Here is a 27,520-nt window from a genome sequence, read left to right as displayed (position 1 = left end):
GGTGGATGTCTCTCCTCTCTGAACTAAGGGGTCTGTTGAGGTGCAGCACTCCTGCATAATTCTTATCCTTTCACACGGTTTTCATGCTCCTGCTGATTGGTCAGCCAGGGATTCTTGCTCTTTTTCACATCCTGTGTATGCTGGAGAAGCTACAGTTACGGTGGCACAGCCCAATTCTACTGATAATCCAGCTATAATGCATTTTCTCACACTCTGTATTAAAAATAACACACCATAATTCTACTGATAATAACAACGTGAGAATTTACAGATTAAACAGTACATATATCTATGCAATACAAATCATCCATGGGTCACCTATTTTGTTTTAGGCTTGTTTTTCAGGCCTTGTCACTACAATAATGTAAGTTTTTTCACCACTGCTTCTCTAATAAGCACTATCTTTTGGAAGTCTATAGAAATAAGAAGTTTAGTCTGCTACTATTGGCCTAATTAATCATAGAAGACTGTTAACAATGATGTAAAGGGTCATTGCTAGCAGGAAAAGCAGTCTGCACCAATTAGGAATTTGCCTAATTAAATTCTTGTAGTTACAGAGAGAGTATGAAGAACTGACTGGATGAAGAATGCTGTGTGTTTGGTTTGCCAAGTCACTAACTTGTGCCTAGATGTATCAACAGATCTTGCTTGTCATTAGGGCTGTTGAAGCATTTAATTTAAAGTGGAGAACACATAACACCAGAGAGCAAATGTTTTTATTGACTGAAATGATAACATTTTATTAACTTCCTGTGATGACAATAGAACTAAATCAGTGATTAACATGTGTAGATGGAATTCTTTATGTAAGGAAAAACCTCTCCCCTGACCCCTTTGCTCCTTGCCCCTTTCCTTAAAGAACAGGTCACCTTTCCCTAAGGAGGATGAATAAGTTTTGTAGAACAATAACAGAATTGGTGTCCAGTAATCCAGGATATTATTATTAATTTTTATTGTTCTATAATCTTATGTCTGGAGAGATGTCTCTGTGTGGGGTACCTGCAGTAAGTTATAGATGATAACTGAAAGTGGAACATTATTTAGATAACTAGGCATGAAATATCAGTATTTCTAGTGTCTTCAAACTCCAAAACACACTGCAGTCCATCCCTGAAGCAGAAAACATTTAGACTTTCCCTCTCTAATTCTCTTCTCTCTTCCTTTTTCTGTTGATAAGTTTCCAGAGGAAGTCCTACTATCTGTTGTTTTCTTGATAAACTACAAAGGCAATCTTCTTATTGTGCCTTCTGCACCTATTCAAGGACCTTTCCCAATCAAAAAATTAATCTATGGGACAGGCTGGGATTGCCTTTGGGGATAACGCTGCAGACAGTCCCCCTCCATTTGCAAGAAGAGCTTCCTCTTATGGGGAGGAAGAGAAAATATGGGATATATCCCTAGGTAGAAATTTTTGAGGAAATATTTTGTTGGTACTCATAATTAAGATTTCCTATTAAGGATATGTGAGCTGAAAAAAGTTGCAGAAGAAAGTTTAAAGTAGGAAAGGCATCTGTATTTTTTCAGCAACTAAGAAAGAATTTTTCCTAATAGAAGGAGGAAATTTTGCAGCTTGTTCTTGTGACGTCATTGGTAAACTAATTTTTGAGGGCTTTCTAAGAGGAATTTGTTGCCTATTTTGAGTATTCAAACAAAGTTGCTAACATTGTAGGGATGAGGTTTCTTCACTTGTCAGATAAGGGTTAACTTTTGGTTCAGTCGAAGCTCCCCTCTGTTATTTCTCCCTGCCACAGAAAGATCTCTGTGCAGTCCAAGGAGGTAGGAAAAAATATATTGTTGCCCATAGCATGTTGCTTGCTTGTTGGTTTTGCCTGTAGGCCAGTGAAGAACTCACCCAGGGAGCTGGTGACATCTAGAAAACTGCAGAAGTAGAAAACAGGGGAATGTGGTATTAATTTTTCATGTGCATGAAATCCTCCCACTGTATAATATCTGAAACATAGAACATGGTCATGTCAAACTAGGCTGTTCCCTCAGCAAAGAATAAAGTACAGGAAAGATAAGTCTTCTACATGCAAAATTTGCTAAATTGTCAACGTTTTGTCTGAAGGAAGGCATAGCCCTGAGATGGAGTGACTAGAGACTTTGTATAGATTTAATTAGCCCTCTAAGCATAAAAAATACTGTGCACACCTGAATACTGATAAGTGCAAATAAGTAAATTGATCAATGAAAATGTCTAAAGGCAACTTATTTTCTGCAGGGCAAACTGCTTCACCAAGGTTCTGGTGTATTTATACTGACCACTAGGAGATAAAAGCACTCTAACTTACCTTTTTATGGTTTTTTTTTGGTTTTGTTTTAGCAATTTTATTTCAGGCTGGGTGGGGCTTTGTCTCTACTCCTGTGCCTTAAAACAGCTTGGGGACAAAACCTGCCCCTGTAGTTTAAGATCAGGATCATTGGGCACCTTTAAGTCTTCCAAGATGTGGGCTGCAAGACTAATATTTTATTTCTGACAGCCTCCTCTGGTACAAATTCTTGGAATTGAAGTGCACGACAGTAAATGGTTCAAAGGCAGTAAATGGCATATCCCATACTTGAGTAGGAAGGATAATTGCAGCCATTATAAGAACTGCCTGAACATTTCAGAGTTCTTCCACACAGCCAGTATATTTTTTTGTCACAGCCATCTTGCAACCAGAACATTATAATTTTGTTTATATTTGTGCATGTCTGTCCCCTGTACGGCTTAACCTGCCTTAACAGTGTGTAAATACTGCTGAGTAAATAACAAATGAAAGGTGAGCCTGGAAAAATACTGTTCCATTAGTCATTAAAAAGCTCAGACATCTGGGGTAGAATTCCCATGAATCTCTTTTCCAAGAGGCTTTCAGTGAGGGGTGAATGTCAGTCACCTATCATGCTGATTTGATAATAGTTTGGATGTATTTCAGATATTTGCTTGTAAATCAGACTGGATATGTTGAATTTGGGAGGAATGGGAAATGGATTATTTCAGGATGTTATGAGTAACTCTAGTTATATTGTAGTTTAAAGCTAAAGTAATTTGGTATTTTCTTGCGAAAATGTGATGACCTAACCCCCACCCCATATATGATGTAGGTGACAAGGAAAAGGCACCAAACATATTGATGTTTCTGAAATGGATTTTGTTGCTTTTAAAAGCTGTTGGCAAAAGAAAGGTGAAAGCTTGTGTATCTGTTTATTCCACTACATCAGAGGACTAACTTTTTTTTTAAAATGACTACCTGTGGACTGCAGGCTGTCCAGTCCAGTCAGCATTGTAATAGTTGCCAAGTCAAGTGTCCTGCAGTTAAACAGCCTCAAAATATTAAGTCTATACATACCATTTAAGAGTATAACTGCTATTAATGAGCTTGGAAAAGATTAATGATTCTGCCTCTTGTTGTGAGGGCAGTTTTGTTTGTGCTTCAGTCTCACTTTTAGTTTTCTTCCTTCTCTGCAGTTTTGGGGTTTTTTTTGAGCAAGCATCTTTATCATTCTCATACCCTCATTTATTTCTATGGCTTATCTTGCACAGGAGAACAAAAAAGTATCTGAGTCTTGCAGTGGTGGAAGCACCTACAGTCTCAGAGCCTTTTCCCACATAAGCTGAACGTTTTCTACACTGAAATGCAGTGTGGAAACAGCTGAACAACTCTGAGCTGATGAGGTGATACATGCTGTGGGGATGGGTGAGATGCAGCACAGCTTGTAGCAGAAACAAGTTCTGAAGGACTATTTGTCCTGGAAATGGTGCGGATTCATGCTATCATGCCATGTAATGAGGAGCTGAAACTTATAATTCTACAGGAATACATAACTTGGAATTAGGTGCCCTGGATTCTCAGTTTCAAGGAATGTAGGCAGCAGAAGTAAAGGAGACTGGCACCTGACACTAATATTTATTATGGCTTGCCAGCAAGATATGACTCCTGATTTTGTGATTGGAGGTCTCTCTTTTTTTCTTTTTTTTTCCTTCACTCTAGGCTAGACTTAATGCATTAGCTTTTGTAGCACATATATACCCTAAAATGTTTCATTTCCCTGGTGAACTAATGGGGTTTTCCATCCAGGTAATGTCCCTAATGAGGCTGGATCCTGCACAGTTCTCTTCTGCTGCTGCTTGTGTACTACAAAAAGCTTCTAGGACAGGTAACATTTCATAAAGATATGGCAGCTTTCCTTGACTTCATTCAGCACTGAAGAGGTGATTTTTGTCTTGGCATGCAGCATCCCCTGGCAAAACATTATAGTGAATAAAGCTCAACCACTGCAACAAACTTCTTCCACTCTGAGGTGTGCATTCTGCTGGTTCTTCAATCCTTGATTTGGAGATGCAACACAAAGCTGAGTTTCGCTCAACTACTAATGTTCTCAGTATCTCAGGAACTGGGTTATTACATGTCAAATATTTGCACAAGAATTTAATCTTGAGTGCTGTGTCCAGTTGTGGGCTAGATTTTGTGGTAGTTGTAGCAAAAGTTGTGGGGGAGGGTTGTGTGGAAGGGTTTTTTTGTGTTTTTTGTTGTTGTTGTTGTTTATTTGTTTGTTTCTTTTTAATAAAGATGAGATAGGGCAGGGGTGTTGGGGTGTGGATTATTTTTCATAAGGAGAATTCCTTGGTTATGTTCTTCCCTCTCCCCTGAGCATTCCTACCTGCACAAGGGGCAAGGTTATGAAAACACAGAAGTACCTGAAAGAGTAAGCAGTCACACTAACATCTGTGATTAGGTGTCCTTCATGAGGGAGCTGCCAAACATGCATGATCTGAGGAACCATGGCAACGCAGTATCACCTGGTATCCCCTTGACTTGTGAGTGATAAGACTTAATGGGTAGAAGCCTTCAATTAGATATGTGTTGATATTTGGCAGGTTCTGCAGATCCATAAATTAAGAATAGAGAAATCTTATTGTCACTTGCACAAGAATAATATGTGGATGGCTGCTTTCTCTTTTAGTGAAGAACTATGAAGTCTAGTGATCTCCACACTAATTCTGATTATATTAATCCGTTGCATATGTCACCACTCTTCGTTTCCTCAGACAGGAATAGGTGTTATACATTTACAGTCAAATCATTCTTCATAGATATATTGTAGGAATAACTTATCTCCTGAAGGATGAGAGTGATTTTTTTTAAACTCTATTTAGATGAAAATACTTGCACTTTTAACTTTCTACTGTTAAAACCAAAATGGCAAATGTATTGGGCGAAAGCAGCCGAAGCACTCTCTAGTTTTGACTTCAAGGTCAAGCACTCTATGGTGATCAATTTGCAGTAATTTGTTTTCTATAGATTGGTCTGCTCTTTTCCAAAGCTATAAGCCAATTTCATAGTTTGGGAATTAAAAAGAATGTGTGCTGGATGTTTCTATATTAGTGCCCTCAGGGGGCTCCTTGGTGATGAGAAACAACTGTCATGGCAACTGAAAGAAAAGCCTCTCTTGAAGCAACCAGCCCAGCATGCTTCTCCATGCATGGCTCTTGCCATTCTGAACTGCCATTAAGAAAAGTGCTCCTTGCGTTTTTGCTTGTTTGTTCTCCCCTGCAGCAGTCTTCAGAAGCTTTCTTCAATCCCTGCAACTCACTTGCTCTCAAACTGCAAAAGTGTTAAAGTTAAAAAAATGGAGGTGAACTGAGAGATGCATGCAAATCCTAAAAGTTATGGAACTGGCCTGGTAGAAATAAAAATAAATAAATAAATAGCCCACCCACCCTCCTGCACCCAGGCAGGTGTTCACTTCTCTATTGGAAAAAAATATTAGGAATTTATTCAGTCTGATTTCTTTTATTTACAAATGAACTCTTCCTGGTGTGCACAGGCAAACCAGCATGAATTCTCTCAATTTCTTAAAGCTTTTCTTTAATGTAAATTCTTGCCATGTTTTTGAGTGCCAGTATATTAATCTTTGTATCTTTAACTAGTTAGCAAGAAAACATTCAAACACCAGAGCTGAAAGCAAGACTGTACAGCAAGTCAACACAGACAATTTTAACTAACACTTGCAGCAGTATGGAAATAATGGAATAATACCAAACTTGAACGCTGGCAACCTTTTCTGTAGCAATTTGGGTCAGCCTGCATTGTGATATTTGGATTGCCTGTTAAACAACTGAGGTCTACAGTGGAAGTGGTTTTGTGTGGGTTATCTACCTCTGTTAAAAACAACTTTACAATGTGTCACCTTCAAAGGAACCTTGCTAATGTGTTAATGATACATAGAGCTGAGAGGAGGGCATATCTGAAAGATTCCTTATGTTTAGCTAAGTGCAGTGAATTCTGAGTTGAATGAATAAATAATCAAGCCAGCTAGAAGCACAATGAACAGTTGTTGCTTGATCATGCAGTTTTGCTGAGTTTAAAGTCATGTTAGAGTGCTGTTTACAGTCACAGGAGACTAATTGAAAATTTGTTTTGTTCAGCATGGTTGGAAGCAGCTGTGAACACTTCACAGAATTGACTGCTGAATTGGAGGGCCTTTGTCTTATCAGCAAAATTTTTGGACGCTTCTACAACTTCAAGATCTGCCTGATTCAAGAAGCTGAATATCTGCTTGCTTCTGGTCAAATGCTTTTGTAATGGTGAGCAGGGTTAGGATAAACTGAGCTTCTCATTTGATATTCAGGAACCGGATGCCTGCAGACTCTCCTCTCTCTGTCTATATTGTGATTCTTCTCAGGCTGAACTACAGAATTCCTAATGTGGGAAGGTGCTTCTGAAAATCATCTGGTCCATACTACACTCACCCCACCACTACTGGCTCAGAGAGGGTTTATCTACAGGAGATTGCTCAGTGCTGTGTCCAGTCTGGTTTTGAGTATCTCCAAGGATGGGTATCATACAATCTCTTTCCTCAACTTGCTTGAGTGTTTGATCCTCCTCAAAATAAAAAAATAAAAAAATAAAAAATTCTTAGGTTAAACAGCATTTATTGTATTAAAGTTTCAATTTGTGCCCATTGCCTTTTCTTTTGTGACTGGAAACTACCAGGAAGGGTCTGGCTCTGTCTTCTTACTCCCCCATCAGGTGTTTATTACACATTGACCGAATCCCCCCAAGCCTTCTCTTCTTGAGGCTGAACAGTCCAAGCTCTCTCAGGCTCTACTTGTATATCAGATGCTCCAAGCCTTTAATCATCTTCATGGCCCTTCACTGGACTTGTTGCAATACGTCCCAGTGTCTCTTGTGCTGGGGAGCCGAGAATAAGATTCAAAGCTCTAAATGACTCATTGGTGTCAAGTGGGGAAGAAAAATCACCTCCCTTGACCTGCTGGTAATATTTCCCTAATGCAGCTTAGGATACTCTTGACCTTCTTTACTGCAACAGCACATTGTGGAGTTGTGTCCAACTTGTCCTTCATTATACCTGGTCCCTACCTGAAAAGCTACTTCTTGGCTGGTCAGCCCCCAGCATGTGCTGTTCCATGTGGCTCTTCCCCCCTAGGTGCAGGACTTTGCATTTTTAATTGTTGAACTGCATGATATTCCAGTTGGCTCCCTTCTCCATTCTGTTGACACCCTCCTGCATGGCAGCACGATAGCCTGATGTATCAACTGCTCCTCCTAGTTTTGTATCATCTGAAAATTTACTGAAGTTAACTCTTTCCCATCATTAATGTGAATTTCCATAAACACATTAAGCTGCATTGGTCTCAGTATCGATCTCAAGTGACTGCATCCAACTGTACTTTGGTGCTATAAATGGCAATCCTGGCAGCCTGGCAGCTCAGTCAGTTTCCGGTCTATTTCTCTGTCCATTTATCTACCTCTTAATTTATCAGCTTGTCTATAAAAATGTTATGGGAGATAGCGTCAAAGCCTTATATATTTGATTAAAAAATAATACCCACTACATCCCATTCCCCCACCTCCTTATTTATCAAGCCAATCACTTTGGTGTATGTTGTCAAGTTTGTTGAGCATGATTTTTCCCTTCAATTCAACCATCAGATTCCCACTACCATATCTTCTTGAAGGTTTCTGAATAAAGCTAAACTAAGGTGGTAGAAGAATGGAATTTGAAGAAAAAAAATGGAATGAGGCAGGAGATACATGAAATCTAAGCATCACAACTTATAAATAGGAGGAGAGAGTGCTCTGACACAAAGAATCTGCAGAAAAAGAAAAGAATTATAGAATCATAGAATAGTTTGGGTTGAAAGGAACCTTAAAGTTCATCTAGTTCCAACACCCTTGCGATAGGCAGGGACACCTCCCACTAGATCAGGCTGCCCAAGGCCTCATCCAACCTGGCCTTGAACACTTCCAGTGATGGGGCATCCACAACTTCCCTGGGTAACCTGTGCCATTGGCCCAACACTATCACTGTGAAGTAATTCCTCCATATGTTTAGTTTAAATTCCTCCTTATGACTAGTCTAAATTTTGGAATGTCATTGTTACCTTCCTCAGGATGGACAGGAAGATCACCTAGTTCTTAAAAGATTTGTTTATTTTATTTCTGTGCTATTACTGCTCTGGTGGGAAGCAAGGAGTTAACTTAAACGTGTGAATTGATTAGTCCTATTAAAGTTCTGTCTGCAGTTTTAAGAAAGTGTAATACTGTTAAATCTGCAGTTTACTGTGAAAGGTTGCACTTCTACATGCTAAATTCTGAATGCAGATTAGAAGCTGCTTATAAGTAGTGAGAAAATCCTGCTAGGATCATCCTATTCTGTTTTACTTGTCTGGAATAAGTGGGTAAATTCATTTTAAATTCTTACGTAATTTCTACTTCTGTGAATAAAGGACAGCTTGTACAAGCATAACGCATTGCAACTGCAAGTTTGCAATTTTTTCTAAATCTGTTATTTTGATAGTGATTGTATACTTCTTAGTCTCCTTTTTACTTCATTCTTCCATCCAACTGTCCATCTGAGAAGTAGTCTGGAATGGTGGTTGAAGCATGGAAGAACTGCACAAAGACACCACACACTGCTGTAATCTTCTTGGTATGGCCTTGACTCTACTCTGTGAGTCTGATTTTTCTACTTGAAAAAGAAATAATACTTTTTAAAGTAGTATAGATGTTTGCTTAGCACATAATAACTAGTGTGTTTCATTTTCAGCTTTTATTACAGTTGTGCAATTGTTTACAAACCCACATTAAATGTTTTAGGGGCAAAATTAATTTAGGATGACGGGAGATTAATAGTCTATTTTTTAGGTAGAGCTAAACAGAGATATGCTGCCCTTTCTTTCTTTCAGGAGGCCAGTGAGTGGGATTGTCTATATGTTGATCAGTTAAAGGCTGCTGTGCTCTAATCAGTCAGTCACTGAGCTGCATATGATGCATTGAGCACCCACAGAGACCCCCCTAGAAAAAGATGAGTATTTTTTTTTCTGCTTCTCTCATATACTGTTGGACTTGTTTTCATCTCTCGCCTGAGTTAGTTGTTGCTCTTTTTCTTCACTTCTGCTGTGTTTCAAAGTCCTTCTCAGCCTCTGTTTAACAGAGTATTTTTCACCTGTTCAAGGGTATTGCTCATGCTTCAGACACACTATCTAAAATTATCTCCTTTGTAACAATGAAGGGTAAGACCACTTTGATTTATTATTTACAGGAAGTGTGTACTTGTAGGTGTGCTGATGAAGCATACTTTTGAGATGATTGAAAAATATTAGCTTCCAAACCGAGTATTGCCTTTGCTAATGTAAGTAAAAGTACACACGTGGTTTCAGAAAGTATACTTTTGTATTGTTTCCTTAATTAAGTATGCCAAAATAATAATAATAAAAAAAAAACCTTGGGGGACAGAGAAATGTGGGTAGATCCAAACAGGAAAGTTGCTTCACTTAGTGCACAATTAAATTAGGTAGCAAGGTGATACCTGAATTTTACTTAATTTCTTATAACATATACACCTCTAATAATTAACAGTAGCTGAAAGTATGACAAATGTTGCATGCATTGTATAGCACAGAACATGAAAATAACAACATCTCCTCAAAATGAAAATAACTGCTTCTCATGAGACACATGAAATACTATGTTCATCTGTAATATCCCTCCATCTCAAAGCCTGTGTCAGGAAACAGACACATAATAATTATTCAAAACTGCTTAGATTGAGATTAATTGGATGTAGGCACATGGTGATGCGGCAAGGCATGCAGCCATGATATGGAGTGGGGCAAGATCTGCTCTTCTATCATTTTATTCCAGTTGGGGCTACTTCTGCTGGTGTTAAGTCTGCTCCATCCATTTTCTTCTGATAATCTGCAATGATGCAGCCTGCTGAGCTGGAGCAAAAGGGCAGTCTCAAATTTCTGTCCTTCTGTTTTGTCTCAGTGAGACAATCCTCTTTCCACAGCCTACAATGGAAACATGCAACCATTTAAGAGGTGTGGCTCTTCTCTGTTGCTGTCTTTCTTTCCCTGTCAAGTACTCTTTAGTTGTAACATAGTTACAGTCAACATAAAGGGCTTTGCATCATGAACAATTAAAACCGTATTATGTTTCAGCCACAAATCTTGACTGTGAAATTGTCCATGACAGGTTGCAATGGGCATGCCTTTCTGCAGTAGTAACTAATTAATTCTAAGTTCCTTTTTAATTTTTTTTACAGTGACTGGAATGGGGTTCTCTGGAAGTCAGAGATGGTGTTGTGCTTTCATAATCTACATTATCCTCTAATAAGACATGTTTGTCACAGACATGGACAATGGAATTGAGGGCACCCTCAGTAAGTTTGCTGATGACACCAAGCTGTATGGCACAGTCAAGACTCTGGACAGAAAGAATGACATCCAGAGGAAACTTGACAGGCTTGAGAGGTGGCCATGTGTGAACCTTATGAAGTTCAACAAGGCCAAGTGCAAGGTCCTGCACCTGGGTCAGGGCAGTCCTAAGCATAAATACAGGCTGGATGGGGAACGGATTGAGAACAGTGCTGAAGAGAAAGACTTGAGGGCACGTGTAGACAAGAAGCTCGACATGAGCTGGCAGTGTGCACTTGCAGCCCAGAAAGCCAACTGTATCCTGGGCTGCATCAGAAGAAGAATGACAAGGAGGTCAAGGGATCCGATTCTCCCCCTTTACTGTGCTCTCATAAGACCTCACCTGGTGTACTGCATTTGAATCTGGAATCCTGAGCACAGGAAGGACATTGATCTGTTAGGACAAGTCCAGAGGAGGGCCAGATAGATGATCAGGGGGCTAGAGTACATCCTCTGTGAGGACGGGTTAAGAGAGTTCGGCTTGTTCAGCCCTAGAGAAGAGAAGGCTTCAGGAAGACCTTATAGCAGCCTTCCAACATTTAAAGGGGGCCCATAAGAAATCTGGGGAAATGTTCCTTATCAGGCAGTGTAGTGATAGAATTAGGGGTAACAGTTTTAAGCTGAAAGAGGGGAGTTGACTTGAGGAATCAAATGATGATGAATGAGGAAGACATTTTTTACTGTGGTGAGGTGGTGAGGCACTGGAACAGGTTACCCTGAGAAGTCATGAATGTCTGATCCCTAGAGGTGTTCAAGTCCAGGTTGGATGAGGCTTTGAGCAACTTGATCTACTGGAAGATGTCCCTGACCATAGCAGGGGGGTTGGAACTGGATGATCTTTAAGGTCCCTTTCAACCCAGACCATTCTGTGATTCTGTGATGGGTTTACACCTAACGAGAACCTTTAATTACAAATCTTATTAACCCCCTCTCTACTTCAGGTGCTTATCAACGTTCTCGTGTATGTTTGGTTGTTGAAATACAGAAGTGAGGGAAGGCATTGGAAGGGAATGGAAAATGATGTAGAAATGCAGTAGTGAGCTTTTTTGGAAAGATCCTGAATGGGGGAAAAAAATAACAGATGTCATTTTTCTTTGCATATTTCAAATCAGAGGAGTTGTCGGTGCCCTGATTTATTTTAAAAAGGAGAAAATTACCTGAGCTACAGAAATGTGGTGCTGACACAAGCTACCTTCAGAATAGACTAGCATGGGATGTTTTAATGAAAATAATGTTATTAGACAACTTACAGCAGAGCCACCAACCTAAAAAATGAAACTAGACAAGGAAGAACATGTGCAGAATGGGAGGGGAATGCAAGTAATTTTATGTGGCTGAAGAGAACTACCTCAAATATAATGTCTCGTGGTGCGGGAGTTGGTGGGGCTGATGCACAGGGCAGAACCAAATGCTCTTGATCTTTGGGAGAGCAGGGCATCAGTACTCCCCATGCTTGATATATACCAGGATTTGACCTCCTTGTATTCCTGCAAGGTAGGAAGTGTATTTTTACTGAAATATTGTACAGTGATTATGAATCATTCAGGGCCCTGTATATTACATATCAGGCTCTACTAAATTATGAGATGGGATGATAAGTAATACCACAAACATCTAAGCCCCGGAATTTGATATGCTACAGTGTTGCATCTGTTTTATTTGGTCACCAAGGGCATTATCTATTTTCTGCTCTAACTGTGTGTTTGGTCGTCTAACAAGGGCTCTCTGCATTAGCCAAATCAATTGTCCATATTGTTTGGCAGAAAATCAAGGTGGAACTCTGCCAGATCTGTGTGGGATGAATATTTGAACTTGGAGGATGAAAAGAAAAATCCTTGTAGGAACAGAGCTGACAGGGAAAGGTAAAGTGTTCCCTGCATGGATCTGTATAATGTCAGCCTTTCTGTTTAGAATTAATTCCTTCTTCCTCCCTTCATATTGAAATCTATGGCTTTTTATATTATTGATATGGCTGTTGGGGTTTGTTTGGCTTGTGAGAAGGCAGACTAGTACAGTATCAAGTCTCCTGAACAGAAACTCTTAAGGAAGTGTTTCTGTCCTCAAATGTGGTGCAGACACATCACACATATAATTACATACAAAGTCTTAATCAGTCTGCATTTATTCATCAGCAAAATGGATGTAATATTCCTTAAAAGGAATTCTTTGGAAGTAAATGAGAACCATCTAGTATACTATACTTTGCTGATGACATGAAACCAGGGGGAGCTGTTGTCACTCTTGAGGACAAAGAGGCCGTGCAGAAGGATCTAGACAATTTGGAGAGATGGGCAATTGCCAACCACATGAAGTTTTGGCAACTTGGACACGGCAGCCCTGGATCTACATGCAGACTGGAGAGCAAGACGTTGGAAAGCAACCCTGTGGAAAGGGATCTGAGTGCTCTGAACATGCAAGCTGAACATGAGCCAACAATGTGCCCTGGCAGCCAAGAGGTCCAACTGTGTCCTGTGGTGCATCAAGCACAGCATTGCTAGCCAGTCAAGGGAGGTCATTGTCCCTCTCTGCTCCACACTGGTGTGGCCCCACCTTGAGTATTGTGTGGAGTTCCGGGCACTGCAGTATAAAAAGGATATCAAGCTACTGAAGAGTGTCCTGAGGAGGGCCACAAAGTTATTGAAGGGTCTAGAGGGAAGCCATATGAGGAGCAGCTAAAGTCACTTGGTCCATTCAGCCTGGAGAAGAGGAGACTGAGGAGGGACCTCATAGCAGTTTACTGCTTCCTCACAAGGGGAGGAGGAGGAGAAGGTGGTCTTTTCTCTCCGGTGACCAATGATAGGATCTGAGGGAATGGCAGGAAGGTGTGTCAGGGAAAATTTAAGTTGGATTTTAGGAAAAGGTTCTTCACACAGAGGGAGGTGGAGCACTGGAACAGGTTCCTCATGGAAGTAGTCATGACACCAAGCCTAACAATATTCAAGAAGCATTTGGACAATGCACTCAGACACATGGTGTAAACACTGCGGTTGTCCTATGCAGGGATAGGACTCAATGAACCTTGCAGGTGCCTTCCAACACAGGTCATTTTGTGATTCTGTGTGATAGTAAATGGAGAGAAATTACAAAACCTGTATATTATTATGGTAGAATTTATAAAAATATTATCTTAGCTTTATAGCTATTCTTAATAGTTGCATGAGTTTTTCCTGATCAGCCTCTATCTTTTTTTTGAATTATGTCCTTCTTTTATTTATAAGAATTTCTTTAAGTTCATCACCATTAGTTAAATAGAAACTATCTGTAGCTAAGAGTCAATTTAACCAGCAGCAATTTATCCTGACCAAAGCAGAAAAAAATCTAGGAGCAGAAGTTGTATTTTAAGCACCAGATGATTTAGTTTCAGAGGTCTTGATCAAATTAAATGGAGGATCACATTAAGTGCCAACTGGTGACTAAATTACACCAAAGACACTGAACTTGCAACAAGTAGTTTTCCCCATGCAAATGCTTACATGATGAAAATGGGTAGTTATTCACAGCTCTAACAGCTGTGTCACATATTTTTTACTCTTTCATCTGTCTCTCAGCTGTTTTAGAGGAAATATTCTTCAGGAGACACACTCAAACTGCCTGTTCCCCTAGTGCAGCAGTTCAGTCTCCTTCCAAGAAATGCCACACAATAATGCAGTCACTCTAATTCCTAACCATGAGGCAGTAACTTAAAGGAAACAAGCACCAGGAGAACTGCATGTGTATGGGAACATGAGATATACAACTGGCATGATACAAAACACAAATGTCTCAGCAGAAGAATTGTAGATTTCTTCATGTGAAATACTGCAAGAATCTCTTACACATAGAGTCATAGAATCATAGAATAACCAGGTTGGAAGAGACCCACCAGATCATCGAGTCCAACCATTCCTATCAAACACTAAACCATGCCCCTTAGCACCTCATCCACACGTCCCTTAAACACCTCCAGGGAAGGTGACTCAACCCCCTCCCTGGGCAGCCTGTTCCAGTGCCCAATAACCCTTTCTGTGAAAAATTTTTTCCTAATGTCCAGCCTAAACCTCCCCTGGTGGAGCTTGAGGCCATTCCCTCTTGTCCTGTCCCCTGTCCCTTGGGAGAAGAGGCCAGCACCCTCCTCTCCACAACTTGCTTTTAGGCAGTTATAGAGAGCAATGAGGTCTCCCCTCAGCCTCCTCTTCTCCAGGCTAAACAACCCCAGCTCTCTCAGCCGCTCCTCATAAGGCCTGTTCTCCAGCCCCTTCACCAGCTTTGTTGCTCTTCTCTGGACTTGCTCCAGAGCCTCAACATCCTTCTTGTGGTGAGGAGCCCAGAACTGAACACAGTATTCAAGGAGCAGTCTCACCAGTGCCGAGTACAGAGGGAGAATAACCTCCCTGGACCAAGCTGAGCCAGTCAGTGTAGCATGGGGTAACATGGGGTTAAAGCAATACTTTTTTTGGTCAAATACCTCAGCACTCTTCTGGCAAAACTGTAAATGATTTAACTACTGCATGGAGTTCTATACCTTTTCTATAAGAGGGAATAAGTAGGAGAATATGAAATGTGACCTCACAATGTGAGATATTAAAACTAGAGTGGCAAATAGAGAATAAAATATTTTATTGAGAAATACATTAGTGTTCACACAGTTGCTTTTCTACTCTAGCTGCACAAGGCACCTCAGACCAGATCCTTGGTGCACCTTCATTTCCTTTATGCAGTCGTATTGTGTCAGGCATAGCTAGTAATCAGCAGTTGGTAGAATGATATCTGATCAATAACTCCTGAAGCCATTTTTCGCCAACCACTTTAGACAACCCTAGTTTATGCTCTATAAACACTTACTGAAGAAAGCAACCACAGCCTACTCTAAAACCTCTTTTTTATGGGTGGTGGTGGCGGTGGTGGTGAAGGCTGCAAGCAGAATTTAGAATCATAGAATCACAGAACAGATAGGATTGGAAGGGAAATTAAAGATCATCTAGTTCCAACTCCCCCGCCATGGGCAGGGACAACCCACTAGATCAGGCTGCTCAAGGCCCCATCCAACCTGGCCTTGAACGCCCCCAGGAATGGGGCACCCACAACTTCCCTTGGCAACCTGTGCCAGTGTCTCACCACTCTCATCGTGAAGGAATTCTTCCTAATGTCTATTCTAAATCTGCCTCTCTTCAGTTTATAGCCATTCCTCCGTTTCCTATCGCCACAAGCCTTTATGAATAGTCCTTCCCCAGCTTTTATGTAGGCCCCTTTCAGGTACTGGAAGGTTGCTATAAGATCTTCTCAAAGCTTTCTCGTCTCCAGGCTGAACAAGCCCAACTCCCTCAGCTTGTCCTTTTATGGAAGGTTCTCCAGCCCTCTGATGATCTTCGTAGCCCTCCTCTGGACCCGTTCCAACAGTTCCATATCCTTCTTATGTTGAGGATTCCAGAACTGGACTCCAGAAGAGATCTCACAAGAGAGGAATAGAGGGGCAGAATCACCTCCCTCCACCTGCTGGCCATACTTCTTTTGATGCAGCCTAGGATATGGTTGGCCTTCTGGGCTGCGAGTGCACATTGCCAGCTCATGTTGAGTTTCTCATCAACCAGCATCCCCAAGTCCTTCTCTGCAGGGTTTCTCTCAATCACATCATCCCCCATAGTATACTGAGACCGAGGGTTGCCCCAACCCAGGTGTAGGACCCTGCACTTGGCCTTATTGAACCCCATGAGGTTCTCACAGGCCCACTTCTCCAGTCTGTCGAGGTCCCTCTGGATTACATCCCATCCTTCTGCTGTGGCAACTGCACCACTCAGCTTGGTGTCATCTGCAAACTTGCTCAGGCTGCACTCAACCTCACTGTCAATATCATTGATGAAGATATTAAACAGCACCGGTCCCAGTATGGACCCCTGAGGCAACAGACTTCACTGTGAGTGCTGTCTACTTGACATACCAGACCCTCTGTCTCCTTCAATAGCAAGTCTCCTACAACTATGACTCTTCTATTGGTCCTTGTGTCAGTCGTGGCAATGCAGCGTTTATACTGTTTTGATCTCTGACCCTGCTCTGATGTGGGTGCATCTTCCTCCTTGTTTTCCTCTGGTCCATCCTTCACATCAAGAGCCTCGAATCTGTTGTGGAGTGACACCTGAGGTGGTGTGGGCAAGGAGGGGGTTCATTTTCTGTCCTGAAAAATAATTTCATCAACAAAAAAATGTTGGCAATAGATAGCCTATGGATTTTCAAATTGCCCACTCTCAGCAGACATCATGATTTAAGGTGGCCAGCTGTTCATTATTACTCAGGGCCCTCATTAAAGCCAAAATCTGCTGGACTCATCATTACATTCAAGTTACGGTGTGCAATTTAAATCAGAGTTAAAGCAAATGTTCATACTTGTGTTAAAAGCCAAAGATTTTATTTTTTTTTCCAGCTTAAATAATATGTTTCATAATGTGTCAAGATTCATACAAAGTAAGCAATGACCTGTTATGTGTCTACTGAAGAATAACATCAAATTAACTCTTACTTTGTTAAGTTAGTGGTTTTAACATAGTTATTCAATTACAGTGACTGGCGAGGTGCTTAAAAATGGCTATATATTATGCGGGCTAAAACATTACTGATGATAGATTTTTTACACTAAGAACTATGTAAAACCTTAACACACGGAATGAGTGCTATATTTGTATATACATTATGGAAGTGCCATTGTTACATCTGCAATGTTAGTGGTAAAGCTAAAGATTGTGATTATTCATCATGCAATTACCAAAAGAACAAACCACCTTGCTAATATTGAAGTAGTGGGACAAGGAAGTCAGCAACATCTTAGTACTTTGGTATGATCAGGGTATTTTGCTTAATACTGGGCTGCACAGAGGAAAAGTGGATATGCAATAGTTCATCACTTTACTCTTTTACAGCAGTCATACCAGGACAGCAAAATTGTAAAAGGGTACTGTTACATGAAATTTGACTTAATTCTACTGCTTGGGTTTTGTGAAGTGTTAGAAAAAATGAATTAGAAAACTTTAGTCGACTGGCATTTTACATTAAAACAAAAAACCAGCAAACTTTATTTTATATCTTCCGAACTCAAGCACTACAAGAATAACAGTTGTGCTGATATGCCTGAATGGTATATTGTCAAAGATGCAGTCTGACTCTGGTGCTTCTTGTTTCTGTCGTTCATACTGCATAAACTGTCAATAGGAAAAGGACCGGCAATAGGAGCAGTGCAATATTCTGGCTTTTTTTGTTTCTATGCTAATTAAAGTAACTGTTCAGTTATCTTCATTGTTCCCTGAATGCATCCTTCATTACAGCCTGAACACAGCCAGACAAAGCTTTAGGATGCTATGCATCTCATCGTTTCTTTATCTGCTAAATTGAAATGCCTTCCTCAATCAAATTTCTATTCTGCATATGAGCTGGTATACAGTCAAAACAAACTTTAGTAAATTCTCTCTCTCAGTTAAATAGCCTGAGCTCCTTTGATTGTTCACTATCAAGCAAGTTTTCCAGGCCTTTAGTTATTTTTAAGCTATTTTTTAAACAATTATTTTGACTTTTTATTTTTGCTAAATAGATAGCAAACTTATCTGAACTCTTCTACAGTCCTTATCAAGCTAGCACATAGTACTTGGTTCTTTCCTCTGTTTTTCAGAGCTTATTAGCTGTAGTGTCTTCTTACACAGCATAGAAATGTATCCTGGGATACTTTGTTCTCTCGAACTGTGTCAAATGGCTCTGGATGATTAACCTGGGAGTAGAGGCTGCATGTGGCTATGCCAAATACCTGGCCCAGAAGCCTGTATTCTTAGTAGATGAATAATCTTATGCTTGGGGAGTGTAGTGAGTTGAATATTTAGAAACTGTATGGGATGATCCAAATGGCTTGAGCTTGTTGTACTCTCTCTGCTTTTTCGGGTGCATATTCCATAAATTTATTGACTGTAATCTGGGATGCTTCTCTCTTCCCTTGAGATGTCAATTTCCCATCTAGGAAATGGCTTAGATCTGAGAACGTATCTCCAGAAATGCTGCTGTTTAATGGAGGCTTCACATTTAAAACAACACTTTAAGATCTATTACTTTAGGAGGTTTGAATTTGTGTAATGCATGCCGTGCTGATCTTGCATAATTATAATCATTAATTAAGGTCAAATCTAATACTTTACAAAAATCTATTACATTAACAAGTTTACCCTTCTATCAGCAAAAGCTTGTTTGAAAGCAAGATTTAGTTTTCATAAGCCCACAATCATTGTCTTTAATTACATTGCATTCCTTTTAATGCCTAACTGCGCCATAAATTAGTCATTTCATTATTTTGTTGGGATTGGTGCCAGGTTTACTGATTGCTGATGTTAAACCAGTCAGCCCATTTGCCTTTGTTTAAAGTATTGTTCTGTCACTACTTTATTTTCTTGTACTGCTGAACATTTTTAGGGCTCCAGAAGGTATTGAAATCTACTTTAGTGGTTCAGATTGCTTCTCAGACAGGTCTTTTTGTATTATTGCAAGTGGGTTTTGGCTTTTTTGTTTTGTTTTCCTGAGGACTTTGTATTTGAAATGTTAAACTGGTAAACATTCCAACAGTAACTCAAGATGATGCAGAAGTATTTTGTCATCTTTAGAGGGTGCAAGTATTTTCCACTATTCCTTCACAAAATTCCGGAGAAAAAATATTTAATACCTACATCTCCCCCTTTTATATTATCATACACAACTTGCCAGTAATCCATGCTTACTATTTCTGAGATCCATTTGGATTCTTGCTGTGCTTAAAAACCTTTGAGTGCTAATCAGAGCGTTACTTTTATGTTTGTTTTTTCCTGTATAAATTTTCTGGTCTTTCTAGCTTTTAATTCATATTCACTGTTATAATGCTGTCATCTTCTATCTCTCTCTCTCTCTCTCTGGGTATTTATTGATGGATTTTTCATATCTCTCTAAAAAAGCTTTTTTCTTAGTTCACATGACTTTCATTAATAACAGATGGATTGCAACTTTTGGGGACATCTAGTTATTTTAAATGGTTCTTAACTATTCTAATTTAACTATAATTTGGATTTTTTTCTGAGGCCATTGCTACCTAAGGTTGATGATTCAGCTTGTTTTTCTCTTTGCAACAGATAATTAACCCACAGAAGAAGGTTGTGCTCTATTCCAGTGTGCAGTGGTGGTCTGTAGGAGATGCCACCTGATGTCTTAGATGGTGATCATTAATCTATAAAACTTTGGTATCTCTTGCTTCAGAGCTGCTATGGACTTGGAGAGAAGCACTGTGCCCCATTTTAATTTATCCAGATGATTCCTACTGTTTGCTTTTAAATAATGGCTTTTAAAAAACATTCTAGCTCTTCTGCAGCTCAGACTGAGTTCCACCTGGCTGGAGAGCAGAAATGTGGAGAAGGACTTGGGGGACTTGGTGGACAGCAGGCTCAACATGAGTGAACAGTGTACTGCAGCAGACTGAAGGCCAACAGGATGTTGGGGTGCATCAAGAAGGGCATCACCAACAGAGATAAAGGAGTTTTCATTCCACTCTACTCAGTGCTTGTCAGGCTGCATCTGGAGTACTGTGTTCAGTTTTGGTCCTCACTATTCAAAAAAGATGCGAACGGGCTGAAGAGGGTCCAGAGAATGACCACTAAGATGATCAGAGGACTAGGAATCCTTCCATATGAGTTAAGGCTGAGAGAATTGTGTCTGTTTTGCTTTGAGAGGAGAAGGTTCAGGGAAGGCCTTACTGATATGTACTAGTACATAATGGGTGTCTACCAAGAGAATGGAGACTCCTTTTTTACTAAGAGTCACATGGAAAAGATAAGGGGTATAAGTTGCCCCTGGGGAGATTGTGATTGGATACCAGAAGAAAATTTTTCACCATGACAGCAGTTAAACATTGGCATAATCTCCCCAGGGAAGTGGTAGATTCCTCTACACTGAACACTTTTAAGACTCAGCCTGACATGGTACTGGGCTATCTGATTTAAACTATAGACAGCCTAAAAAAGTTGGACCTGATAATCCTTGAAGTCCCTTCCAACCTGGCATTCTATGACTCTATAATTCACTGATTTTTAAAGCTAACTAGTCTGGGTCTATGTATACGAGAAGTTCTTGTTTCTGTAAATGGGTCCTTTACTAGCAGTATAGCCATAATGTCCTCATTTTCAGACCATATCATTGGTACAATGTCCCACTGTGGGCAATTTCCAAAACATCTCGTGACACTTACTTTTCTTCCAAGAAGTTCCCTAAAGTGCTTATCGGTATTTCTTGAGTGGTATGTAGTAACATCAGCTCAGAAAGGAAGCGAAGTTAATCCCAAAGGCAAAAGCCTCCCTGATATAGTGGGGAGAGTGCATTTATGAGCACTTGATATGTTTTTAGTGCTTGTCCTTGCAGGTTTTCTATGTGCAAACAAGAAGAGGGAATCCAGGAGATTATATTTGTTCAAGTAGATGCTGATTCAGACAAGGACTTAAGCATATGCCTCATCATCAGGATGCAAGAAGCCTCATCTCTATTCAACAAAGCTTTTATGTCACCACTTAAAGATAGGCATGTGTTCAAGTGCTTTGCTGATATAGAAATGTAGTTGTTTTCTGTGCATTGATTTAAACATTTGCTTAGACTGGCACTTGTCATGTCTTCTGTAATCTCTTCCTGATTCCTAAACAAACCCCTCTATCCTTTTCAACAAAGGTTTTAGTACTGATTCTTACAATAAATATGCCTATATTTCTGTTTGCAATAATGAAATTCAATGACAGAGAGAGCTAGGGTGGGGGAGTTGCAAGCTATAGTTAATAAAACCCCTCACTTACCTTCATTCTACCAGCTTAATCAAGTATAATATCAGGCCTGATGGATTTTTCTATATGAATGATAGAAAATAGCTTTCTTATTTTAAAGTGCTGCCTATGGAACATATTGTTTGTCTGATTTAATTTGTTGGGTTATTTGTTTGGTTTTGATGTGGGTTTTGTGTTTTTTGTTGTTTGGATTTAATAGCCAGTAGGGTTTGGAATAATGTTTGTGTGGCTCTCCTCAGTTGGATTATTTGGGGAGGAACGAACTGTACTAACATAGTTGGGAGGTCTTTCTTAATTGTTGAGTCTTGTATGCAACAGGACAGCACTTCTGTTCATTCCCATGGCAGATTAAAAAAAAAAAAAAGGCAGAAAGACAGTGGCATTTTTCAAAGCTACCTAAGGTGATATGAGTCTGCAAATCCCATTAATGACTTTTTCAGATGGATTTCAAAAATATTAGGTGTTTGGTGTAAATTCGTAGGAACTAGTGAAATGAAGTGAGTTCTGTAGAGTTTTGTAGTAAAGAAAATGGAAATATTTGGAGCTTTTTCTAATTTGCTGTTATGCAAAGTGCAGTGTAATTGAAAAGAAAATCTGTGGCAGTATCATTTGGACAACCAGAGCGAGGGCCTGGAAAGCTTTTTAATTATTTTTTGATTGATAAAGATACACAACAAGTTCAAAACTTCCAGACATTAGTAGAAATAAACAGAAGTAAACCCACCTTTTTTTGTGGGGCATGTAGTCACTACCCGAGGTTATTATTACAGGGCACTCTATTAATTTCTAATCCCTAATGATCACTGCAATATAACAGTTCTAAAATGTACCATGCAGTGTAATGTGAATCAAATTAATCAAGAAAATGGCACTGAACAGTGAAAATGTGCTTGTTTGGCAAGCAGGTGCTTCACCAGTCCTCAGGAACAAAATCTAATCTTGATAAGTCTGTGAATGGAACTGGCCAAGTTTGACAAGTTCCTTCTGAGATGCTTTCTTCCCAAAATGGTCCAAACTAATTGGATTCTAGAAACAGTCCTTGTCAAAGTTTTTTGAGGTGTCAGTCTGGCAAAAGTAATGTCATTGTCAAAAATTTTCTCGGCTGCATTAGGATTATAGCCTCTTTGGACAAGGTAATGATGTTGAAAAACAATATATAAGCCTTCTTTTAGTGCAGAAGCAGAGAGAGGCTGCAGAAAACAACTTTGTTTTTACAAGGTTCTTAAAAGAATGTATTTTTCTTAAGAAATGTTTTCCCCTAGGACAATTTCAGTGCTGAAGTTCATATGACACATTTGAAAGTTAACGTGTTTTCTTTTTTCATTTTTTCTTTTTCCTTTTTCTAAGATATTTTATGTGAGCACATATAACGTAAAGACATTTTATAGTTTAGCACTTCTCTCAAGCAAAATGTTATCTGGGCACTTGGAGATTCATTTGATTTTGTTGGTATTTAACATGTAATTCACACTAGGTACACAACTCCCATTATTTTTAGGAAATGCTTATGAGCATAATTCCTTGTGCTCTGCATGTGTTTCTGCTCCTTCACATTTTAAAACAGATATGTTGACTTTTTCCTTTTCTAGGTATTCTTCCCTCTGCCCCTTTGATCCCTGTGTGTGTCTGTAGTTCCTCATAGCCAAAAGTACTACTAGTGCTCTCACGACTGAGTGGTAACACCCCCTTAATCTCTATTCATATCTAGGTACAGGCTCACCTAAAGGCAAGATATTGTCCATCAACTGCTATTTGATATGAGCTGGTGCCTTAAACTGAAGTATATGCCTGTATTGTCTCAAGCTGCTCTACAAAAACATCCATAACTCATTTAGTTTCTCCTAATATTTGCGTCCGTCCTTGTAATATATGGGTTTGTCTGTACTAACACATCCACTGTGTGCAAGCAGTAGAAGCATCTAAATTTTAGGAAATCAGAGCCACATGTCTGGCCTGTGGGAAGGGGGAGGAAAACAATAAATCCATTAAACACTATGGTGGATGTGGGAAGGATTATATCTTACCTTTGCCTTCCTCTTTGAGGAGAAATGACTAGAAGCAGAAGTGTTTTTAATTTTCAAAATCTCCTCCACCCCACTGCATCTCTGAAGGTGTTTACTCATCAAGAGACATTAGATTGACCTACCTGCCATCATAGGGCAATGGAGGTCTGAAGTTACTCCATGGTGGAGGTCAGTCTCAGCCATCTGACTGCAAACATCTCAAATCTCACCTTGTTATTCCTGGTCTGTATAATTGCCAGCCTGTTTGTCGATTGGTGGTGACCATTTATGAGGTATTTTGGGCAGGTAAAGCAGGGTGAAGGAGACAGAGGGTAAATGTTTTCTCCCATTCTTTTACTGGGATGGGGTTAGTGAGAGGAATATTTCTTCTTGTAATCATGGTTACTGTGCTGCTTAGAGGCTTCACGTGCTCCTTACCCTTTATGCTCACATATTAGTGACTCAGCATTGCACCAATTGTACAGAACCTCCATGAAGAAAAATCTCCTTCTTTCTCCAGGTCACATTTCTTCTGAAATCTTTGGAGGAAGGGATCTGGAGGAGTTTTTTTCAGAATATTCTCAGCTTTCCCCAGGATGAATTGGAGCAGTAGTGGAGTGGTATAAATGTGAGAAACTCTCCTGCCGTTGTTTTTTCTTCCTATTATTACCACAGAAAAACAAGTCTACTATAAGGCATTGTGATTTTAATCACTCTGTAATTATAATGATGCACCAGTAACTTGTTGAATAGATCACAGAATGCTTCCTTAGAATGAGGATTAACTATTCTTCTAAAAGTAACAGCTACAGCTGCTACAATGTCCTTTTCTACAGAAGCCTATGTCTTCCTGAGGCACAGTGTGTTATGTAGACATATTTGTTATGAAATTACATACGCACTCCCCCCTCCCCCCCTACAAATGCCTCCTTTCCTCCATTGGTCTTTAGGGTATGGTTGTATTTGCAAAATAATCCAGTTTACAGCATACTATTGTAAATTGCAATTGTTTGTTTCTGAATATCTGCAAGAAAAGACAAAACAGTAAGACCTCTGTTTAGAAACTTCTCTTGACAATTCTTAGCTAAAGAAATTATTTGGTGTTCTTAAAATACCTTGCCAAAGTGGGCCTCCACTTGAGATTCAGAAAACATGAAATTCCAAGGTTGATTGGAAAACTCTGGAATTTCCAATTAAAGTGTTCTCACAGCCTTGGGAAAAAGAGAAAAAAAAAGTACACAAGAACATATGCACTCACATGTCTCTCTCACTACCATCATAAAGCCTTTGACAGAATCAAGTGAACCATAGTGAAAGTATAACATGGAAGCATCTGCTCTGTGGTTTCAGCTGAATGCCCTTCATTTCATTGTCTGTTTGCTTGTGTGTGATGAATTTCATGGACTGGCTCAGGTTGTTCATACTGCCTTGCAGGCAAAGGATGTTACCCTCGGCATTGCACTTGATGTCCTTCATAACAGATTGACTTCCCTGGAGAAACACAAGTGCCATTCAAGCAGAGATGATATAATGGAAAGCACATTCTCATGGTTTTGTGAATTGAAATAAATTGCCCCATTTCTAGTATAAATGAACATTCCAAATAAAAATATGGTACGGAAAGGCCCAGTCAAGAATACGTTTCGTTCTAGGGCTATAAGTCACTTGTAGGCAAATGAGAGGAAGCTGTCTGGAAATCTTATTACAATCCTTGCAAGAATGAAAGTGAAACTAAGTATCTGTTCTTTCTCTAATTAGCATATTATCTTTTGTATGTGAATGTCAAGAGAACAAAGGACTCAAAACATAACAGAAAGAAGGAATGAAAAAACCCTAAAGATAAGACCTGGGACTTCTCCAATATCTCAAATATGAATAACACCAAGCTTTCAACCTTTCTCTGCGTATGGTCAGTTCTCCAATTGTATTGAATGAAAGCCATCTGTGAAATCCTTGCCATTTTAAACATGTTTGTGTTTTGCACTTTTGCTTAAAAGATCTTCAAGTTGAAACTTTGCACTGGAGTAACTGAATCAGGGGTTGATGTTTGTTCGCACAAACAAGGCAGATCAAATATGAGATGCAAATAGGTATCCATCTGTATTTGAATACACTGTTGATGCAATTGCTAGGGAATTCTAGTGGCTTCTTGGACACATCAAATATGAAAGAGTATGGAGCATACTACAAATGATTAAACGGGCTATTCTATTTCTGGTTTGTGGTTTCTTTCCTGCTAGGTAGTGGGAACCAGAGGAAAGGTAGTCATTGTCAAACCTAGGTAAGACCAATTGATAGGGTGCTTAGCACCTGAGGTGATGGGAATGTGATGATTTACCAGGAAGTCTGTGGCTAGTGAAGTTTGTTCTTGACCCCACATGCTCTGTGTGTAAGGGCATGTATGTTCATGAGCATGATTATGAAAATGTACCTACTTTTAATGCCTAATTTACATTAGATTTCCCTGTAAGGAAGGCTGAATTTCAGGCATTCATCCAGACCCTTCCTGCACCTTTACAATACCTACTTCCTTTTTGTGGTGTCAGCAAAGTACATCTTCCTTATCCATGTGAATTTTCCATCTTGCAATCTGGGATGCGTGTCCTTCTCTTGATATGTGAAATCTTTGCCTAAGTTTTGGACTAACCCTCCTTGAAAGGTTCTTGAGGCTCAAGCAGCCAGTTATCTTTTCACTTGCCTCCACAGATACTTTTGTTCTTGTTTCCAGGGAAGTGAGAGACAAAATGCTAAATTACCAAACCAAATCATGTTTCCTTTAGCTGGAAAGATGGGGAACTTGGTAAAATAACCCTGTTCATTTGAGAGAATTTCCTGAGTCTGCAGCCTCAAAGACTTGAATAAGCTATCAAAATAGGTTTACACATAGCAAGAAAGATTAATGAATTTTCTGGTTACACAGCCTTACATTAAAAGACATGCACACAGAAAAAAATGCAAAATTTGTGTAATTTTTTTGAATAAACATACATGTTAGGAGGAGGTTTTTTGTAGTCTACTAAATGTGGGTAGCAGTAGTGAATGATAGATAAAGTATCCTTGGTGTACTTTAAAACAACAGAAAAATAGTGCTATATAAACTTTATTTGTAGTAATCATAAAAGCTCATTAACCATAAAGACATTGTGAGTGCAACTTTACTGTTAGTCGAATGAAAGGCCCACTTTCATTGATCTCACGACTCTTTTCCTTATTTGAAGTCTTGGTAAACTTCATTGTGAAAACTCTTTCTGAAATCCTAATCCTACAAGGAGAAGAGAAGCCAATGTACAAATATTCAGATCAGATTTATGTGATATGAAAACTTTAGGTGTTTTATACTCCTTTTCTTTTGCATATTGTAATGAAAGCTATTTTTAGTCTATAGAGAATAAGAATGTTAGAAATAAGCACCAAAAATAGAGACAGATCAATATTTTAGTTCCATCTGTAAAAACAGTTTAGAAAGAAATTGTTCATAGTTAAGTCTGTGCACTGAAAGCAGTGATTTATTTCGTTGTTATGGATGGAAACATGCCTTCAGGGTAAGGCTTAGAATGGGACCTTTACTGCAGTGTTTATAACGGAAGTGTTATCAAGAACCACTATTATAAAGCTAGAAAGATATTTTCATGGTTAAAATGTCATTATTTTATTTCAGGCCTTAACATGTGATACTTAACAGTATACTGAGCACATAAGTATTTGACTACAAAGTAACCTTTGTCTTAAACTTATCTTTCAATGCCTACAAAGTGTTAAGCTTTCTTCCTGAGCCTTTGTGACAAATACAGGCTCACCCTAAAAGAGGGGGGGCCAGACTTGACAGATGTTCTGTGACTGAGCTGTTTTGACTTTTATTGCTTTTCCTCTTTCAGCCCCTGCCTCTGCCCTGCAGTCCTCAGGAGAACTATGATAACTATCCTTGGGCAGTGAAGGCACAAATTGTGTCCTGGTAAGTGTACTGTGTTGGACTTCAAGGACTGAATCTTATGAGAAGAAATTATGACAAGTCTGTATACTCT

General features: G+C 39.4%; 1 protein-coding gene across 1 annotated transcript in view; it reads left to right on the top strand.

The window, feature by feature from the left end:
- Window positions 1-27,520, top strand: part of PDE10A (phosphodiesterase 10A) — a 786,455-nt gene that overhangs the window by 549,890 nt on the left and 209,045 nt on the right. The gene's annotated exons all lie outside the window — the stretch shown is intronic.

Source organism: Phaenicophaeus curvirostris, chromosome 2, assembly GCF_032191515.1.
Source record: "Phaenicophaeus curvirostris isolate KB17595 chromosome 2, BPBGC_Pcur_1.0, whole genome shotgun sequence".
NCBI classification, from domain to species: Eukaryota; Metazoa; Chordata; class Aves; order Cuculiformes; family Cuculidae; genus Phaenicophaeus; species Phaenicophaeus curvirostris.
The sequence above is the reverse complement of the archived record's forward strand: the minus strand, read 5'-3'. Positions and strand labels throughout refer to the sequence as shown.